This window comes from Orbicella faveolata, unplaced genomic scaffold (assembly GCF_042242905.1).
Source record: "Orbicella faveolata isolate gen_17 unplaced genomic scaffold, um_ofav_v1 contig_14, whole genome shotgun sequence".
Lineage (NCBI taxonomy): Eukaryota > Metazoa > Cnidaria > Anthozoa > Scleractinia > Merulinidae > Orbicella > Orbicella faveolata.
In genome coordinates this window covers 5,830,025-5,835,626 of record NW_028301541.1, presented here as the reverse complement: position 1 = coordinate 5,835,626, position 5,602 = coordinate 5,830,025, and the positions used below count along the sequence as shown (strand labels likewise).

The following is a 5,602-nucleotide window of genomic DNA, read 5'->3' as shown; positions in this document are numbered from 1 at the left end:
TGACTGTCTCACTTAAACAGGGGACTCGGACTTATGCAAGTGCAAATATTTTACTGTTATATCAGTGATGGCCATTTGTCAAGAGCACACAAGATTATACGTGCGCTACAGGACCCAGTTGTTCATAGGACGGATAATGCTATCCACTGGATAAATTGCTATCTGGTGGGTAAGTACGTGTTAACACAACAAACCATGCTATCCGCTGGATAGTGATTTATGTGGAGGATAGCGTTAACTGCCTTTTGAACAACCCGGGCCAGAACAGGTTCACTTAATGTACCCAAGGGCTGAATATACCCAATCCACGGGACTAACTGCCGATTGTTTTGTATCAAACATACCGTTGTAAGATTGAGATCAAGGGTACAATCGTCCAGCCTAGTATCTCATTAGAGCAACAGTGATCTAATCTGGAGATCATAGGTTCAAATCCCACCAAGGTCAAAGAATTTCCTTTACCTTGTATAGTCCCCCATTTCCCTTCTAGAGCTAATGCGCAGAAGGAAATGCGTGTGTTAATTTCCAGCACTCCATATTACTTAAAATTTTCTACTTTCCATACCCTAGTAAGAACTGCTCTCTGTTGCAGTTGAAGTTAGAAAGCATGCTATATAGACCCTGTTCATAAATAGCTGCCAATTTAAAATTCCTTTGTATGCATTTAAATTATCTCAAATAACATTGTTTGAGAGTACAAATTCTTTTGAGTTATCTACTCAAATGTGATTAGCTGGGGTAATTTTAATAATTACAAAATAATTTTTATTTGGCAGCCATTTATGAAGAGGGTCTGTACTGTACCTCGAGACATCAGCAGTGCATTGTGGGTCAAAGGCATGGGAGTCAAAGAGTTGGCAGAACATTATGGGGGGTGGGTGGAGGATGGCATGGTTGAGGTTGAGTTAATTATGTGAGAGTGCACACTGAAAAGTACCCATAACACAATGTAGGTACTGGAGTCCATACTTTTTCCCCCCTGGCTAAAGTAAAATTTTATGATGAACATCCTGGACATCCCCAGCATGTTTTCAGAACTTGTTCTTTGATGAGTCAGTGCTGACGCTTTTTTCAGTTGTTTGCGTAATAATATTAAACAAATGGCCAGCCATTGCTGGACACGTTATTGCCATTTTGGTACAGGAAAAGGTTACCACAGCAACAGCATATCCCGTTAAAAACATCCTTGATTTTAGCTTTAAATACTTATAACTGAAAAGCAAGTCCAGTGGCCACCTTTTATTATGGAATCGAGTCAGCACATCAAAATACAAAGTTTTGCAAAGTTTTGTAAGGTTTGTGGGAGGGGGCTCAGAGCCACTTTAATTTTTTGAAAATCTAAGGTGGCTTGGAATTCTTCCAATAATAATAATATTAATTTTTATACTTTGTGAAAAGTTGAATCTTGAGCTGATTACAATTTGACAATTAAACTAGAATTAAGGGGGGTTTTGTAACAGGCAATAACATTGAAATTTGGCTTGTCACGTACTCCTTCCTTATGGCAGGAGTGCGTGACACTACCTTACAGGAGAAGTGTGTGACAAGCCAAAGAATGTCTCTGCAGGAGGTTACAAGAACCCCAGCATCAAGTCAAGATAAAATATGTTGCATGAAACAACAATACATGAATTTGATTTGTTTTATAAGATTCCAATCAGTTTTCTAGGGAATTGAAAATGAATAATACTAGAAACAAAAACTAGATTCCATGCTGAAGACCTCAAAATATGGTGGGAACATCAGTGACGCACTTATTTAATGGCTTGTGTGCTTCTTTTTGTTCTTACCACATTTTTATCTCAACTGTGCTCTATTTAACAATTAGATTATGAGCTCTGGATTTCTATTGCGTGATTCTCTTAGTAATAATCTACTAGTCATTCATCTAAATCCTTTTCAGACACTTCCAAAGTACAAAGAAGCAGCCATTATTTTGTTAACAAGTGCACACTGCTAGGCTACTCACTATATCTGCAAGAGAATAGTAGCGAATAGCATAGCCAATCGGAGAACGGCATTCCTAATAGAACGCTAGTAGATTTATACTAATATTGAACAGATGCACAGTAACATGGTATGGAATCTATTTGTTAAACAGACATAAATTATAATTTCTTTGGCTTGTAGCACTGGTTTAGTTTATGATCAAAACAGCAGTTAACAACTTCACATTTTGCTGCTGGTATCACGGTAATCTTGTTGGACACCACACACACTCTGTCCATTGGTAACCCTGTGATTGTTCTTTGCAAGTAGCACTTTGTGTCTAAACATAGAAAGAACAGCCATCACCTGATTAGTCTAGTTCCCTTCAAAGCAGTCAAACTACTGAGCGTGTAGCTCCTCCTAGGAGGAGCTGCACGCATAAGAGGCTGTGTACACTGTCTAAACTTTAGCTTGAAACTGGTCAGGGTTGTGTAAATTTGAAATGTCAAGCGGGAGTTTTGGTGGAATGACAGTCCCTCTTACTTGGTCTCGTGAAAGAAAAAAAGAAGCAAATTTATTTTATGGAGTTGTTTCAATTCTCAGCAGTAACTTTAATTTCTTGTTGTCATTTGTCACCTTACAAAGCGAGGTCAGAGTTTCAAAATACAGTAGTTCTAAGCCAAATGGCATGTAAAGCAAATGTACATGTATGATATACCCATTTTTACCACTAAATTAAATTTGAATCTGCCAAATGCCCCAAATTCTTTCAATTTTTCTGATGCTTTCTTCAGTAATGGAATCGAATCTCAAATCAAAAACAAACCCTTGCAAAGCATTTTGGTTGACAGATAGTCTATAACTAGCAGAAACAGTCTGACCCCATTTAAACAGACACCATAAGGACTATGCATACATGCATGTAGTGTTTAAGTTAACCGGATGTGTCTTAATGTAAAATAATATAAACTGCAAGAGATGAGGCAGCCAGTCAGTCTCATCACTTCGACTTATGTACAGAGTGTTTCTAAGCTTTTATAACTTGTTTTAAGGACGGTGCCTACTACATACAAAGGTCTTTTCCCCAATTTAGGACAATATAGAAAAAGCAGATCTTAGCAAGGGCTATTGGAATCCACAAAGAAAACTGGGGGTAGCCATGCATTTTTTTTTTCAAGATTATTAGCCTTGAATCTCAAATAAGTTGCTGAGTTCAGCATTTTTCTGAAAGAAGAAAGAAATTTTTTTTTTCACAGATGTCCTTACAATTCCCATTACATACAGAAAAGGAAGCACTTTAATGAAGATCTTTAAGTTAAATGCAGGTAACATAAAACCACTTCTGGTATGTTTATTATAACAAAATCGTTGCAACGTACAGTGCTTTAATCATCTCTGACAGCTCTCCTCTGGTTTAGCCAAAATACAGTAATAGGCTTGCCATTTCCATTTCATAATATAAAATTTTCTATGGATAACAAAGCAGCTGGAAGACGTTAACAGTTAGTGGTTAGCGATGTGGTTCTGTCCTTGTGTTCCTGACATTAAACTTGAGTTTGTCACTGAAAAATTTTGCTGTCATTTAGTCACGTACTTGGTAGCATAGGAGATTACATCAGTGTCAAAACTAGAGTGCACATGGCGTTTAAACCATTCACAGGACGTGCACATTAACAACAGGAGGCATTTATGTCTGGATTAATGAAAACCATGTCAATTTCAACACAACCATCCTGCCACTTTTCCAAGAAATTACACAGGCTTTTTCACTCAATCAATCACAGGCAGTCTGTCACTACACAGCTTACTCACCCACCTTGCTTGTGTGTAGCTGGCTGGTGTGCACTGCTGACCCCTCAGCCTGCAGGGCATGGTGGTCCAAGGCTGTTCTGCGAAGAAAATGACCAGTTTTACTGACAAAAATGCCTCTCTTTATGAGCCACCCCACCCCCTGGGGTTAGATCTCAGGGGTCCTGCTTGGTATCAGCTGGTAGCCAGGGACTAATGGGCTGTCTGCCCCAACCCTTCTTAACGGAAGCCACCCTGGGTTTTCATGAGCAGCATCAGCCTGCCTGCCAGGTATTGCCTGCGGGCAGGTGAAAACGTTTTGCCTAAATTTGACATGATATTCATAAATTCAGACATAATAATGTACATGTAAACAATTGTCTTTGGTCATTATATGCATACGGCTATGCAAAAACAAACAAACTTCAACTAATTTAGTTGACTTAAAGGAGCTACATCATGGTTTGCACATATTGAAAAGTTTTAGCCTCGATTTTTCAAATTCATTCATCTGTGGTAATCTTCCCAATCCTTAGCCATCCTTGTTCCTTTATGGTTTATCATTATCTCTCTGGTGTTTTTCTATCTTAGTAAACTGTTATTTTCAGGTTTCCTACCATTTAAACGTAATTTTGTATGTGGCCAAAATAACTCAAAATACTGTGACTGAGTGCCTTTAAATACCTGAAAGGATTTTATTTATTTGATCCTTTCCACTGGACCACCTGAATCACTTGAACTGAGGAGGAAACTGAAAAAAATAAGATATATAAAAAATTGAACATTCAAATTAAATGTATCATATATACATCATGTGTTTTACCCAAATTAGGCTACAGACTGCAACAAAACTATTTTGAGTCAAAAAAAATCCCCATGCAATAAAACATTAAGCTTAACTGACTCATAACTGAGGATAAATTTGAATGCCAGTTTCTGTAGCAAGAATAGGCTACATGTGCTTAGGAGTTAAATTACTGCTTGCTTGTCCATTGCAAGCTTACTCTCCTGCATTTTGTCAGTTTGCCTCAACAATCCACTGGTATCTGTTCGTACATGTACTGGGTGGAGAGAAGAACTATGAGAATAAAGTGTTTTGCCAAAGACCACAACACAATGATCTTTTAAGAGGCAATATTTGTTTCCTTGGTACTGGACTAGAGCTTAGCTAATACAACTAAGGCTAATGCAGGGAGTCTTTTCAAATGCAAATTACATTACCCGTAATCTTATTTACTGATATTCCCCCATATGAACCTTCATTGCAAGCTATATTGTTAAGTTCCAGTCCAATACTGGGACTATGGAATGGTCAGTGTAAAACACAGACTGCGGACTGCAGACCGGGGATAAAATGCAGACTGAGAGTAAAATGCAGACTGCAGACCAGGAAAAAAAAAGAAACTGCACACTAAAGACTTTATAACTGAATTGTGTTACCATTTCTATCATTGAAAGCGAACTGTAAACAGGCTAACCAGAACATTATTTAGGCTAACCTGAGTGATGTGCAGGCTAACTAGGCTTGCCAGAGTGCAGACTTTCACTACCTGTCAGAGTAGCCTGAATATCGCTGTTTGTGGCGAGCACTCCATGATGGAAATAACATAGCATATACTTAAGTCTACAGGCTGGCATTTTACTCCTGGTCCGCAGTCTGCATTCTATCCCTGGTCTGGGCACAGTCTGCAGTCCGCAGTCTGAGTTTTACACTGACCAGAATATGAATTAGCCTAATTTGACCAAGGCTCAAACCTAGACTGTACTTAGACCATTTGACCACCGTCTGTGTCTCCAATTACAATTATCATACTTCCACCCTGCTCTACACAATGCAGTGCATTATAATTATATATAATTTATAAAATTTAGTTTACTCTCTCTC

The 5,602-nt window shown here is 38.3% G+C and overlaps 1 protein-coding gene across 2 annotated transcripts in view; it reads right to left on the bottom strand.

Annotated features, from left to right (window-relative positions):
- The window catches only part of LOC110068441 (tubulin polyglutamylase TTLL7-like), a 52,455-nt gene that overhangs the window by 45,070 nt on the left and 1,783 nt on the right, over window positions 1–5,602 (bottom strand). For both annotated transcript variants that reach the window (XM_089286347.1, XM_089286348.1), the window contains one exon: window positions 4,402–4,468. The gene's annotated coding sequence lies outside the window, so the exon portion shown is untranslated. The remainder of the gene's footprint in view (window positions 1–4,401; window positions 4,469–5,602) is intronic.